Source organism: Anopheles gambiae, chromosome X (assembly GCF_943734735.2).
Source record: "Anopheles gambiae chromosome X, idAnoGambNW_F1_1, whole genome shotgun sequence".
Lineage (NCBI taxonomy): Eukaryota > Metazoa > Arthropoda > Insecta > Diptera > Culicidae > Anopheles > Anopheles gambiae.
In genome coordinates this window covers 2380688-2396587 of record NC_064600.1, presented here as the reverse complement: position 1 = coordinate 2396587, position 15900 = coordinate 2380688, and the positions used below count along the sequence as shown (strand labels likewise).

The following is a 15900-nucleotide window of genomic DNA, read 5'->3' as shown; positions in this document are numbered from 1 at the left end:
CGTAAACCTTAGGTCACCGTTTTAGCACACATCTCTATCCGTCCACTCGGGGTAGGTCGACAACAACAACCAAAACACACAGCTCAAAATGTCCAGCGCAACGCAGCGCGTATGCTTACAAAACAGCGCAAAAGGGTAAACAACCGAACGGAAATGGTGAGTGTTTTTTCGCGGCCAAATATTGTGCGTCCCTGTTTGCATAACACACGCTCTGCGATGATTTGAGATTTGTTTGATTTTTTGTTTAAATTTGTACCGCCTCTACCCTGCCCGTGGGACACAGGAAAAAGAGAGAGAGAGAGTGAGAGAGGGGTAAGAAAAAAGCAAACGGACTAATCGCAGGCCAGACCTTCACGTGCGAACCGGGGAGTGGTGGCTGATTAAAGCGCAATGGTGCAATTTTTGGAAGCCACCTTGCCGGTCTGTCATATTTTTCGTATTGGAATAATTAACGTGGCACCATGGTGGGCAGCTGGCAGCGATTGCATGACCCTTGACGCACCCCAAAAACCGTAAAACGGGCCGTTTGTGTTTTTAGGTGCGGTCTTCACCGTGTGGGCCCACATGGCAGCAATAATTACCTTCACAGATGAAGGTGACATACTTTATTATCTTACTTTTGCACCGCAGCGTTGCGTACGGTGCGCGCCTTATTAAAAATACTTTTTTTCTTGTTCTCTTGAACGTTAGGTTTGAATGTGCTCCACTTGGGACCCTTCAATCGCCGGACTTGTCGCACAGTGTCCCGTCAAGCGCTTGGACTTGTACAATACAGGACGTTGGATCGAATCTCTCCAATGTTCAACGAGCAATAACACGTATTTTAACGAATTAATAATCTTCACCTCTTCTCTCCATACAACAACCACACTTCTTCGCACACCCACCTTCTAGCCGGATCGCTTCGATGGGCATGGCCGCGGGTTCGACCGCCTGCGGCCACTGCCAGCAGAAGCACAATCCATAGCTGTGTGTTTCGTTCTGCCAACTTTTCGATTTGATTGAAGCCACCACGATGACGCTGTCTTAAAAGGTTTGATTGAGGAAAGCGGGCAGCAGCAGTCAGAATACGCCAAAACACAGTTTGATTGTTGACAAGCGCGTGTCAGCGTTTCGCGCAACACAGATGGCGCCACCGTAACACCATCACTATTAAGCTAGTTTTTACGACGTTTAAGTCCGAAGGAACATTTCAAGATGCGATAACGAACTATTGAAATGATTGTAAAGGAAGTATGCTTTAAGGACCTAAACGGACAGATGCAAAACTTTAAGTGAGATATTGCTAATAAAAACACACCGATTTCTTACTTTTTAAAGTCACGAGCCAAAGTCTGCAAAGAAAAAAAAAACGAAAAAAAGCGTACCTTATTATTTGTTCTAGAAACATAACTTAATTGAATCTTATGAATATTTCTTACTCTATCTTTACGTTCTATACCTGAAGGGACTATTAAAGTAAACAATTTTGCCACCAGTCAGACACAAAGCACGTATAAACGTGCCTCGGAATGCCACAACCGCATGAAACGCAGGAAAATTTCGCCCCAAAACCGGCCGGCATTTTCAAGGGGTCGATGGCTTTTCCTGCCCCCGGGGGGAAAAAAAATGCTACACAAACATACAAACACACCGTTCTAACGCTATCGTACCACGAACACGCTCGCCGCATTGACCCACGTACACGGGTAGCGGCCCCGTTACCAAACGGGCAAGCTGAATATTCATATTTGACGTTTGATTTTTGCCCAAATTGACCGCACACTAACGCGGCAGCGCCTGGTCTACCAGCACCAATTGCACAGGGCACCGCTTTGACACCGGAGAAGGCCACCCCGCGGAACTTACACACGGCTAGCATGATGCTTTAACGGTGGGGGAAAGTTCAGTGGTCTAGTTTTCGGGGATACTTGTTTATCTCAAGCTGGACAAACTGGGGAGGGACAACGCAGTGGGCGGGAAGAAGCGCACACATAATTCTAATTTTGCTGAGGAGAAAAAAAAATAAAGTCTTGAAAATCCTACGGAAACATTTCCGCCAGAAAGCAAAGGTCTTTAAGAGGCAGAAGGGAGAGGTTCAACACGCTTGGAGTTCCTTTTCTCTGTTTTCTTTATTTCTTCACTGAGCGTATATGGCTTTTTTAATTTGTAATTTTGTATTTTTTGGTATCAACATATGTAATTTTGTTATGTTTAGTTGCGAAGTAAAAATAGGCTCACAAATGCAACCGGTGACTCACCAAAGACCGAGCTGACTAAGAACCGATTTCACAATCGGAAAAACCTCAGACACACGTTTCACTGCTGAAAGAACGCAAGTTTAGAGCATCGGCAAGTACGCTCCGTTTGCATTACTTTGCTGTCTCTAAATCGGTGTACATTGAGCGTTTTTTAATCCTGCATGTATGCAAACAGCCCGACACAATGAGCCCAACTAGCATAGCAGTACCAAAAAAGCGCCTCAGTTCCTCCCGGGCAACGGCAAAGGCGTCTGGTGCAATCAACTTCACGCCATGTCTTCTTCTACCCTTTCGCACACACATACGGTACAAAGACAATGGGCACCTGCTACACACTGTCGTGTCGTATGCAATTAGCCAGCACTTCTTGTAAGCCAGCAAGACAGTTCGGCTTTCTTTGGCAGTGCGCCCCGAAAATAGAAATCTCACTTCGTAGATGGTTGAAGCGTTCTACCGAAACTGCCGTAGCATATTGCCGAAGCAGTAGTCAACCGTGCCAAAGCAACCGACCAGGCCCCCACCATTCCAACAACTCCCCGGCGAGCCGCAAAACAGCCCCAAACCAACGTCCTGTACGGGACCCGCGCCAAGTAACGTCAGAATGTGTTGATTGTTATGATTGTTTGTGGATGATTTCGTTGAACTTTGACCCAATTGCGGCAGGGGACGCACCCAGCACTCTCTGCAGAGCTCTCTAACCCTGCTGGTCGCAGCTTTGTTAACGCTTTCGCTTTCCTTCTCACCATTCTTAGGCGCTGATGCGGTAAAACAACTCCGAAATTTTATTTCTTTTCTCCACTTTGGGGTCACTTATTATGCCACTCACACACACACACACACACACACACACACACACACACACACACACTCACACATACAGTGTAATCTAACACACGAGTACGGGGTGTAAGTCGACGTCTATTTGGCAAATGAAGTGGTGTCGCCGGCCGGCAGTACCGGCAAAAGTTCGCTTTCCCTTTTTTTTCCTTCTTGCCAGCTGCGGATGGTGGTAGTGGTGTTGGGGGTGGTTTGATTTTTATCAGTCACTCAACCGACGAACCACACTAACATCTTCCGAATGCCCGGTAGTGAATCGAGGACCGAAACTAAGCGCTTGGTGTGTGTGTTTGGCTGTAGTTGTGTGTTAGATGGCTCGAGAGCTAACAAGTAGCTAACACATAAGAATTTCTTAAAGAAGTGCTCAGTAAAAAAGAGTTCTTACTTGTAGGAGTGAGTGTGCGTGAGACAAGGTACAGACTTCAGAAGATACTTTTTGAACTACGTTTGACATTTGCGCTAAGTAAGACACCCACAGTTTCAAGTGGTCGTGATTTCTTGCCTTCCAATATTTTTTGGGCATCGCAAATTAACTGTTCAGTATACGTCTTTGTACATCCAGATGACATTATGAAGAAAACAGAGGACAATTCAGAAGATAACAAAGATGGTCTTATTCTTGGGACTAAATAAGGATATCTAGACATTTATTTAGGCATTGGAATTAGACTGTAATCTCCAATTGTATCAAAACCTCAAGATATGCACCAGATTCTGAACATGTAAAATAGAAGACAATTCTGGTGATGATGAAGTTCCTAACATTGGGAAATACTTGTAAGGTTTTATCCAACATTCGAATTATACTTCAATTTCCTGTAGAACCAAAAGCTGCCTATTATTCCTGACTATTCAATATATATCTATATACCTCCATAAGATATTTACTCTATAGACGCTCTAAGCATCTTGCAAGAGCTTTGCATTATATTCTGAAAATGTAAACCAGAATACAGTGTTTTGTGTACAAAATGAGTGTACAATGACGCGGAAGATCTTAAAACTAAGAAATAGAACCTCTAGAAATGTATCCAACATTGGAATAAGGCTTTAGTTTCCTATTGTACCAAAGATGTCCTATTATTTCTTCATACTTTGATCCTCCTACGTTATTGATGGTTCCAACCATGTTGTAAAACTTCCAGCAAAAATACCACCCTAACTAAGGGTGCGTTATCTTGCCATTTCAAGAAAGTAGAATGTCCTGTCCCAATGCCTATTTTCAAAGCCCGGTTTTATAATGTCACTGGTACGCTGTATCAGAAATAAACTCCTATTTAAGACACTGCCATCCATTTTCCAGCCCCAAACCATACACGGTCCACGCTCGAGCATTCCTCTCAAGCGTCCAACCCTCCAACTTCATTTTAATATTGGCGCCACTCGGCCACATCAAGCGCTGGTCCCCTGTCGTAACAAATCGACGCAACTTTCATTCGAAACGGGACAAACCGTTTGCCCTTTTACCGGAAATAAACTAAATGCATGTACGACGCCACCCACCAGCACCGTACTGCACCATACTGCATCCTACACCGCACCATCTGAGCATGTGGCTACCCTTTCTGAGTGACGCTCACAAAGGCAAGAAAAAGGACCCTCGGTGTGTGGCCGCCTTTAACTTTACCCGCACGTGGTCAGTAATTAAGCAGCTCTGAGCCCGCTCCACGGTCCACGGAAATGAAAACTAGAAACCGGAAGCTGAAACCCCGGAAACACACACACACACACACACAGTCCTCGTTTCGATCGAATCCTTTCGCTGCGCACTGTTATTGTCGCTGTCAACTGTGCCTCGGAAACCGCGACACAGTCCGCGACGCACCCAGTGTGGTGAACCTTACCTTTGCGGGCGCTCGTTCGAATGGGGTTGAAGAAGACGAAGCTTTTGGAAGAATGTAATGGTGGACTGGTGATGGGTGGGGAGTAGAGACGACCCAAGACCCCCCTCACCGGTGGAGAGTTGAACACTGCTTGATTTAAGATTTGATACGGTTCACGCGATCGTTAGCCGATGACGTTCTTTCACCTTTGAGCACCAGGAGAAGGCAGGACCAGCGACTTGCACAAGACGTCCAGGCGTCTGTCCGTCGTAGAGCTCGTAGCCCGTTCCGATGACGTGACGGTGGGACCAAACAGCAAGCCACTTGCGATGTGACCAAATCTTGCCACCGAATAGTAACGTGATTCACCAGAATTCCTCCCTTACTGGACGTTTTCCGTTTTTTTCCCCCTCTTTATCAACCACTTCACAGCACCTTCACAGCACCAGCACAGATCTTCGCGCCGCGTGTTAATTGAATGCACCTTGCGCGGATGACAGCACTGGCGCTAGTGTTGATTGAATTAACGACATTCCAACGACACACCCGCAACCTTAGCCGGGGTCCCGCACGCTCGACCGATCACTGGGCACACACGAGAACATCTTCGTAAGTGGAGCATGTCCACACGGGGCGGCCACCGCTCACCACTCACAAGCCGTCACAACCCGCCGAGCAGAGCCGTAACACCCTGTTACCTCACGTAACAGCGCCGCGCAAATCCACGATACAATGGACGCCAACGCAAGCCAACTCACACACAGCGCACGGTTGCGTCCAATCGGTACGCCGTCCGAACCACGTCTAAGCGGTGCACGGTACCGGTCAGTTGGTTTTTGTATCTCGACCAGCCGAACGCCCAAAACTAGCCGCCATCTACCGGCCGCCTGCACCCCGTTGGCATTACCATATAGTTCGCTTTACGCGAGGCGGCCGGCACAAGGACTCGCCAGCTTCGGATACCTTCACATGCAGCCACGGTTCGATACCGGTCCACCAGGCATGGTGATGGGGCGCACCTCGCACCGCGCCGCGAACGGTCGCAAAAAGAAGCAATCGCTTTGTGGGACACACCATCACTTTCGCTTCCCTTTTTTTCCCCTTTTCCCCATAGCCCGCCCGGGAAGTTCGCTCCGCTCGGTCATACCGTGTGCTCCACTTTCCGTAAGCCGGTCGGTGGCGGGAACAGGACAGGACTGTGACGATAGCGAGCACACCCAGGCCACCATAGCAACGGCGTTGACCACAACGAACCGGGGACATCGGTCAGCTTGTTTCGGTGGCCCTGCGAGACCCGAACGCTTGACCCGAACGCTGGACCCGATGGGCACCGCTCGGCCTGTGTGGTCAAACCAGTAGTTTCAAGGTGTTTTTTTTTTTTTAATTTGCTGTGGGAACTTGAAGAATTTAGAACACTTCAAGCATTTGGACGCAATTCATCGCACTATCTTTGGCTTGCAGTTGTGTGGAGGCGGGTAGAAGTTCATCCTTCAACGTTCCCATGCGCCGCAATAAGCTTCCCAATAAAAATGGCACTTACGAGCAGATTGACCACAAGCGAAACTATTCCTAATCGATTTGATTAGCTTCTGCAAGAACGTTTGCGGAGCAGATTAATCCTCTCGCTGTTGTGGTGCGGGAAACAGCATTTTAACAGCCTTTAACCCGATAATGCCCGCTCGTAAACGGCGGCGGTGCCAGCGCCACATCGTCGTCTGCGCGCGCGGTTTATCTCCCGTGGACACGCCGGTGAGAGAGAGAGAGGAAAAATAAAAGAATTCTTCGGATTATTTTTGTTGCGAAAAACACTCCGAACCTCCCCAGGTGGGCGGCGGCTGTTCGTCCTCTGCTCCGGAGGCTCCGTTTTGTGGCCCGAGCGTACGCAACGCATCAAAACATCAGACTAATTCGCTTTTATGATTCTATTAGCGGCGTAACGCATCGTATATTGGATATCGGTCGCCGTGTTTTTTGTCCCGAGTGTCCCTGTTTTTCCCCCCAAATGTATGTTTTTTTTTCCACCAGCAATAAACTGAACCAATTAGATGGACAGTGTCATAAAGCGTCTCCAATTCGACGATAGGTTTTCTTTTTTTTTTTTTGTTCAGCAGCGCGAGGTGAAAGACAGGCAAACCAAATCCTTTCCAAAACAAACCAGCCTAATTGGTAAAACTGAAATCAAATACGGACGAGCGCGATTCATGTGACAACACGCAACGAAAAGGCGTTGCATTAGCGCAGCTGGCTGTTTTGTTCGCGCCTCCTGCCCATCCCATCCAGTTGGGGGCTACATAAATTGTAACAGGGGTGGAAAGTTGCTACCGAGCGCCTACGACTGTAACCGATACCTTTCGCATAGGGAAACCGTGTTGACAGATAATGAGGATTAAATGCGGGCAGGGGAAGATGAACGCAAACGACAGGGTGCAGCAACATCAATAGGAAAGAATTGATCGTTAACCGCACTTTCCAATGGGAACATTGGAATTCTTGGTTGGTTGCTCCAGCTAGCCGGGCGCAGCTTTGCTTATCTTAAGCTGCAAACAGTCTACCGCACTAAAATGTTCCTCCATTAATCGCTCCAAAGTGCTTTCCAAACTGCATCTCAATAGAGTCTCTTGCAAGTGATTGTTAGCTTCCTCATTTCCATATCATAACGAGAAGCTTTCACGCCTTAATGTAACGCTCCTTTGCTCGCATTTGTTTCTCTTGCTTTAAACGGCTACTACTCACTACTACTGATCTCTAAACCATCACACGAAAAATCTTCTCCCAGCGCAAGTTGCTCAACCCTGGCCCTTTGGCCAGCGGTTAGGTTCACTCGATAAAGCGACAAGGTTCACAGGGGGATGGGAGGCAAATGTCACCAGCAAGTACTGCCACGTGGTACGCGCCAGGACATGCGTGCGTGTCCTTCACGGAACCCGGCGCACCGATACATCATTGCACGCGACGCGTCAAACAGACAATCACTCAAACCCTCCCCCGCCGCGGTCGAACAGGTTGATTGCTATCATTCAGTAGGCCAATGCCAGAACGATTGGACCAGGGGACACGTCGGAAACGGCAGAAACATGCTAAAAAGGACCCTTTGCTGTTGAGGAGCGAAGGTGTATGAAACGGCGATGAGCGATTTTGATGGGCGAGATAAGAGAGCGCGCTCTCTCTCTCTCTCTCTATCTCCCCCCACGCGATCGTCCTTGAAAGGTAGCGCACGTTTTCATCGCCCAAGCACGCGACTGGGTGTCCATTTTTCCTCCAGAACGTGCTAACCTTAAATCGCACTATTTGTTGGGTGCGCGTCCTTTCGCTCGCAAGTGGCTCAATTTATCTATTCCATCACGATACCGTTTCTAAAAAACACACAAACACGCATCCAAAGTGTGTTAATTTGTCGCCGGAAGTGGGAAAATGATTTAAACGCCGGCGGGATGGGTCCTTGACCAACGGGAACATCCCGCGCTCCGCCTTCCCGTGTGCCATTAGGTGCGGAAAATGGTCCCGACGCATTGGCTGGGCGTCCCATTTCCTCGTGCCTCACCACAACGTGTGATTTTACTTTCATTTTGAGGGGTGGGGGGGGGGGGGGAGGGGGCGAGAAGTAAGTCAAGGTGCCGTGCTCAAATTGACGCTTTGCGATAGCGCTAAAAAGATACTCCAGCTTCGGGGGGGGGGGGGGGAGCGCGATTCCACCCTGACGCTTCGGGAGGTGGCGCGAGGTGCAAAATGGTCTGCCTGTGTGTGTGCGCGCGCGTGTGTGTGTGTGTGTGTGCTAATGGATTTTCGGCGTCATTTTCCGAATCCACACACTTCAACCGAGCAGAACGAAAGACACCCAGCGGACACCGGTGGCGGAATCGGTTTAGAAAATCGGAACAAACTGCTAGTCATTAGTCATAAAAATTTATCACCTCAGGGAAGGGGATGGCAGCGGGAGGGGGGGGGAGGTGGAGGGGGCCGAAGAAACAGATCTAGAGCAAGGTGGCAGAGATCTTTTGCTGGGACTGGTACGCCTATCACCGTGGGTAGGTTCTGCAAGGTCTACTCGAACTTATCACAAGCGGCCCAAGGGCTGTTATCGCAAGAGGGTGCAGAGGGAGTGAGGTGAAGAAAATGGTTGAGTTTGCCAGGCACGGCAACAAATAGTGTAACAGATCATTTGATTTCACAGTGCTTTGCCAGCGAACACGTTCACTTTAAGCAGGCAGGGTTCATGGGAATTATTTTTTTTCTATTTTTTTTTGTTTATCTTTTTTTGTTTTGTCTTCCAATGCTATGTTTTCCTTTCTTTTTTTTACTTTTTTTCATTTATGTGCTTTGTTCTATTTGTTCTTTATTTCTTTTAGGATCAAGCTATATTCTTATCTTTTACTTCAACTTGTTTTGAACTGCTTTTCTTCTGCCGATCTTTTTCTTTTCCGTTGTTATTGAACCTTAAAAAGCTAATTGTTTCCTTTTTTTATGCTCTTGCATTACTTCCACATCTCCTTGTTTGTTTCATTCTATGTTATTCCTTGTTTTGATTACCTAGCTTAGTTAACAAAAAGGTTTGTTTCGAAGAAAATCGAATGCAGGTGGTACATAAACAATAAAAGTTGATATTATTTTTCTCAAGCTATACAATTTGACCATCAAATTTGAAGCAAAGCCCCTGCACACACCACTTCTTGACCTTCGTTCTTATGACCACACAGTAACAAAAGCTCTCAAACATTGCAAAGCCAATCAATCGCCACACATTAGCTCGCTCACTCCCTCCCAGGACCGTTTAATCGCTTGATCCCACAATCCAATGCCACCTAATCGGAGCCAGATCCCGCACCATCGCCCCCTCTGAAATACTTTGCACGCCGATAGTGCACACGGAGGGCCAAAACCTCCCGCTCCGTAAGAATCCAAAACGCCAAAACGAATAATAAAAAAAAAGGAAAAACAAACAAACATCGATTAAAAATTCGTCCCTAGCGGGAGCGGTGGAATTTTTGGAACGAAAAGATTATCAACGGCCATTAAAGAAAACCAAGCCAAGCCGTTTGGGGAGGGAAACGAACGAGCATCGGGACCAAACTCTGGCTGAAAGGGAGGGGAAGATACCGAATGAAGTGGATAATCATTATAAAAATAACACAGCAGTCCGAGGGCGACCTTGGGCTAGAAGTGTAACCAAAGCGATACGGAGGGGACGCAGGATATTAAGGATACTATAGGGGTTGCCCTAACCGAGACCCGTAAAGTAATGGGAACCTCGGGTTTCCGCTCGCTCCCAAGGACACTCGCGAAAGATAATGAACGGGGACGGGTCAGTGTTTTTTCCCTGTCACAACCCACTTCGCGCCAACGCGATACAACGGTCCATCGCGATACGATCGCCCAGGAATGTTCGCTGCAACCTCGACCATATAGGGTCCACATCAAACCGAACCTTCCTAGAACCTGGCCGCCGGATGATAATCTCGTGTCCCCCGTGAAGCGAAGCTAACGGATGTGTAACGCTTGTCCCAGTTCTTGGGACGTTCGGCGCTTGCGGTGCGTGATGGGAAGTAAGTAAGACAGGCCGAAATCTGGAGCAAATGAAAAGCGGTCAAGGATGCGGTGTGTGGAAATGGCAACCTCTTAAAATCGTGCGCGATTTCAATGCAGCCCTCAAATCAATCGACGCATCGGTCGAATTAATGAAAGCGTTAAAAAAGCAAGACAATTATTGAACGTGGCTGTACGGCTTTGGTCGTTCAGCTCGGCGCTTTAGCCAGCTCATTAGGTCTGCCAGTTCCAGATTTCCTTCCCACCGTTCGTCCAGCATCGCGCTAGTCTTTGTAAATTGTAAATTGCCCCTAAATTGGCATTACATTGGCGATTTTTGCGTAGTGCCGCCAGTCCATTAGGTGCCTTTCCGGCTTGCGGTTTTAGTTTTTGACTTCCCCTTCTGCCACTCCACTGCGGGTAATTTTCATCCCCACCGAGCGGTGGGCCGTTGGCGCTCCGGTCGTTAGAAAGGAAACGGTTGCGCGAGATAAAAATGCGCTACCGGGGGCAAAGATTTTAAAGCCGTACTGGCGCCGCCCGTTAAACTCTCTATCTCGCCGCTTCTGTGTGTGTTTTTTGTTGTTTCTTTCTTCTTTCAGGCAGCAAAGCACACTGCTAATCGGACGGAACAAATGCCTACTGCCACTGCACTTTAAAGTCCCCTTTCCCCCTCCCCCGGAGTAGCTGGGTAAAGAAGATTTGCGCAGGCTTATAAAAACCGTGCACTGCGTTCTGTCGCAATTGCGAAAAATAAATGATTACCACCACATCGGCAAATGAATCGGTCCCGTTCTTTGCAGGGGAGGGGTTTTGCAACGAACGCAACTGCACAGGTGGAACCAGGCAGCCACCCAGCGCGGCCCAAGGCTTTAATGAGTGAAGAGGATTGCATAAAATACGCAGGGCGCGTAACCGTCACTCGCATCGCAACGAGTGAGTGCGCTCGCTAAGTGCCATTGCGAGCAGTGGGAAGCTCTACTTAGCCAGGCTCTGATGGTGGCATGATGATACGCCGGTGGCCATTTTAATCCTCGCTGCAATGCTGCTGCAGATGTGGAGCTGGGCTAGGCGTGCATAAAAACACACAAAATCAACTATCAATGAGCGGATCGGTTCGTCGTGCCGGGCTCTTCCAGGGCTGATTGTGTCTCAAGCTTGCAGCATTTTCATACCTCCGTGCGCTTGATTGTCACATTCAAAAAAGTTGCCAAGGTTTTTAGAAACATTATTATATTGTTGGCTTTATTAGTTTATAAAATAGAAATGAAAAATTTAAGGGAATATTTAGAAAAGTATTTTCACTGCAGGAGAACTCCAATAACCATTAACCAGGCAAATCATTTGCGAACTATAGCGTAAAAGTGTTAATTAAGTGACCATCTGTTCGAACAACAAACGCAAAAAAAACGTGTTTACAAATGTTGTGACGTAAAAAGACACCCTCCTATCCCCTTCCCCCCCCCCCCCCTTCCCGTCTCCCTTCCCAGCTTAAGCAAGCGAGCAAAGGCACGGTGCAATTCCCTTTTCCGCAGGGAAGAAAATTCACATCGCTAATAAATCGAGTCCGATCGCAATCAAAATCTTTCCACCGATCGCAGACGACGAACCTGGAGCGGATAGTACGGGAACGGGATAGAGCGCACGGAGGACGGGAAGGGATCGGAAGACATGACATTACGGACACAGAAATAAATAAAAATCGCTTATCGCCCCGTCTCCCCGGCCCGAACCCCAAACGGAGGGGGGTGGGGGGGGGTGCCTGTTTTGCATATTGCCGTGCGAACGCGAGTGTGTGTGTGTGTGTGTGTGTGCTTTTTATTTTATTTTTATTTTTATTTTTATCAAATGAGTTTTTGCCTTTTCGTTCGTCCATCCGTCCTTCAGAAGGTTAGCTCCCCCCTCCCCCCCCCCCCCCCCCCCGGGGCCCGGTCTCGCCCATCGCCACCGTGCAGTTTTTCGCTGCACCAAGCAGCATCTTTTAGCGAGGCCTTGTTTTTAAAAGCCTTGTTTTATTTGCTTTTGTTATTGCACATAAATAAAACGCGCCGCAACAAACGGGCGTCCCGCTCGTTTGCGCACAGCCAGGCACCGAACAAGCAGCAAGGCAGCGCAAGAAACTGATAGGAACCGATCGGCAGGAAAAAGGGGTTCGGGCGACAAACCGTCCCGGCGATTCGAAACGCATTTGTCAATTAAAAGTCGATCCAGCAGCGGGGCAGCCAGCGGACGGGTGGCCAGCAGGTCAGGACTTCTAGTCCAGTTTAGAAAGAAAAAATGCTCCGAAACGTGTTTTTAGCTGCGCAAACAAGTCGCGCAACTTGATAGAGAGCTGCGGAAAGCGGAATGTCATTGACACCAGAGCCGGGATGACTGACATATCGTTCTGTACCCGGGGTGGGGTGGGGGGGGGGGGGGGAGACGGGTAGAACACACTGCCGAAAACTCTATCGGAATTTGACAACCAAACAAACAGCTGCAGAACGCGTGGGAGCAGTACAGTAATTTGATAAAATCGCTTTCTTAAGCTACTTTTTTGGTTTATAATTAGGAGTTATTGTGAAATGACGGAAACTTTGGTTCTTGGAAGTTCTTGAATCTAGTTACATGAAACATTGGGGAAGCGCTTTTTTAATCATATTACAAAGAAGACACCACCAGCCTACAGCATCGCTCCAGACACGATCATCCCTGGCGCTCCCTCCATAGCGAAATGTTAATCTAACGGTAAGGTTCTCTCAAAATTATGCAGAAGAATGCAACGCCAGTAAATCAACGAGCCGAGCGGGAATTATTTTTATTACCAAATTCCTGGAACGCGCCAACGAATTCGTCAGCTTTGAAATTCAAAAAAAAAACCCCAAAAAGGTGGAGTTGTTATTCTTTTTGCACTCATCTTCAACAGCAACCTTTTTCCAAGAACCTCTTGTCCGCAACGGGCAAACCCGCGCAGCCTCTCATCAAGCATGCGAGGGTAAAAGGGAAAAGACACATCAAGATGAAATCGATCCGGGCTCTGCGCATCATCGGGTTCTACTGCCACCACTTCTGCTGCTGGCAGCGAGCCACACGCTCGTACCCAAGAGCGGCAGTCCTCAACCCAGTCACAAGATGCCGCGGGCCCCGATCCGACCCCCGCCTGACCGGTGTCGAGGCAGCACAGCCGAAAGTCTAGGCAGCGACGCCGGACCGTCGCTCTCGAGGAAGTCTTCAACCCTCGGACTGGGACGCACTGGGAAAGTACAGCAACAGCACATGACCCACCTTAAGCAGAGCTAAGCGGACGGGATGGAAAAGATCGATGAGTTGAAGATGCACACACACACACACACACACATACACACACACACGTCCGACCGTAACAGGAAACTTCTTCATCTTCATCATCAGCGTCTAATTGGGAGGAAGAAGTTACTTATGGCAGCGTTTAGCGTGATTTCGGTAAACCCTGGACCCCGGGGCAGACCAAGCAAGAAAGATGAACGAGGAAGTGCCAGCTTACGGTTCTTGATCCCCACCACCACCACCAACGCGGCGCAAGAACTTTCTATTTATGGGCATCAAGTTTTGGGAGGGATTTCCGATCTTTCGCCTTTTGTTTGCTGTATCTTGGCCTCGTGCCGATAGAACGTTTACGAAAGAGGAAGCACCAGGGCGCTGGAGAAGAGACGGCACATGATGCACACCGGCAGGGCTGCATGAATAGCTAATGGGTGCAATGAACCTGCGCACGTGCAGCCGAGCAAACCAAGCTCCTTGAGACGCTGCGAGGTATGATATTTATTCGTTTAATTAATTTGACATTCAGCTGTGGCGGAATAAATTAGCAGCAATAATTCGGGTTCGTCGCCTAGCGTAATCTTACATGTGTAGAACGGTTGTTTATGGATATGGGTTGACATTTTACAAAATGCAGACGAACTGTTTAAATTTCAAATATCAAACACCCAGATCCGAACGAGGTAGCTGCGGCCAAAGGTCATGTGAAACATTGATCGATACTTTAAAGCAAATGGCGTTTTTTTTTTCTTTTCTTTAAATTGATGTTCCGATCAACAACAACAACATCATTACCTTGTGTTTGCAACAGATGTGGAGAAGTTTAAAACAGTTTAACGAAACAAATAAAGTGAGCAAATGTTCACCGATACAGGCAAGCCGATAAACACCCACACAGCTGCCCGGAAGAGCAAACGGCAAAAAAACAGAACTCGTTGCACTTGCAATCACTGTCTTGCGGTTGAACATCTTGCAAAAATAAAACTTTATCGTTTGCCTGTCATTTTTTTTGAGTGGTTTTTTTTTTCTGGAAACCCAAGAACGTAGCACACCCACACACAGACACACGTACACAGCGTTGGAAACGAAAGAGGCAAACATTTTATAGCACCTCCCTCCCAAACAAACGCACAGCTGGGCGGACAGTCATTACGATTCCGGTGGTGATTTATGAGCACTGGCATGAGCAGGGCGAGGCATTCAGGCTTAACCCGCCCGGACGCACGCAAGGTTTGAAGAAATAGAGGAAGACGAAAAAGTACGTTTCAAATGATGAATTAACTACACACACACACAGCTCACAAGGAGCCCAAGATTTCACACGCAAAAGGAATCGGGAACATGAGCGAGAGACGCTACAAATCGGGCCCAAAGTTTTGGAGAATGAAACCGACTAATCCATTTTTTTTTTTTGCGGTGGAGCGCGAAGTCGATTAATCATCGCGTTAACAGGCCCAGTGAAGGAGAGAAGCGACCGTGGCGTCTAGAATCGGGAAAAGTCCCTCGGAAGTTGGGCATCCGTTGGTCGGAACTTGTCATAAACTTGCCCTGTTTAGTGCGAGGTTACGATTGCTGCTCACATGTGGAGGTGGCAAGGAGACACTCGTGGGGGTGCATCTGAATGCGTTAAAGCATGTAGAAATCGCATTAAATAACCCTTCGACATCACAATGCCTTTTCTGCTGCTCTGCAGAAAGGTAAGTGATTGCTGTTGGAAAATGAAAACGAAAGCAAAGCAAAAGAAAAGCCCGTCCCAAGGGGAAAAAAAGTCAATCGTGCATAAGATAGGGAACACCCCCCCCCCCCCCAAATCCTTCCCGCCCTGTCCAATTGGGGATCCGAATGGGTCCCCAAAAACCTTCTCTTTGGTCTTATCGGACAGAGCCCAACCTTTTTGGCCCGACAGGCTGCAGGCCTGGTGGTGCGGCAAGTGCTCCCGATGTTTCTGTGCACTGTGGCAGGGGAATGGGGAGGGGGAGGGGGTCGCTAAATCGCCTTAAGAAGGCTTTTAAACCAGGCAGTCCCCGGGCAGGACTGTGCGAGACAGGTCCGGGCTAAGGTGCGGCTAAACCTTCTAAACCGGATTTACCTTTCCTTCCAAAGCTCACCCGGGCCTCGGTATGCTGTGGGGAAGGGGTCTGTAAAAGGCAGGGAGGGAGGGCAGTGTAGTAGTTTTGTTATGCTTGTTATGCTACTGAGCA

The 15900-nt window shown here is 48.2% G+C and overlaps 1 protein-coding gene across 7 annotated transcripts in view; it reads right to left on the bottom strand.

Moving 5' to 3' along the window:
- Positions 1 to 15900, bottom strand: part of LOC1272110 (cadherin-86C) — a 113474-nt gene that overhangs the window by 94253 nt on the left and 3321 nt on the right. The window contains exons 1-3 of one of the 7 annotated variants that reach the window (XM_061646931.1): positions 4922 to 5684; positions 1312 to 1334; positions 888 to 1248 (exon numbers count right to left, since the gene is read on the bottom strand). The exons of 1 other annotated variant lie outside the window; for it this stretch is intronic. The gene's annotated coding sequence lies outside the window, so the exon portion shown is untranslated. Of the gene's footprint in view, positions 1 to 887; positions 1335 to 4921; positions 5685 to 15900 lie in introns of those variants that run through there. 5 more of the 7 variants (XM_061646923.1, XM_061646954.1, XM_061646912.1 and 2 more) reach the window with 5 other exon arrangements.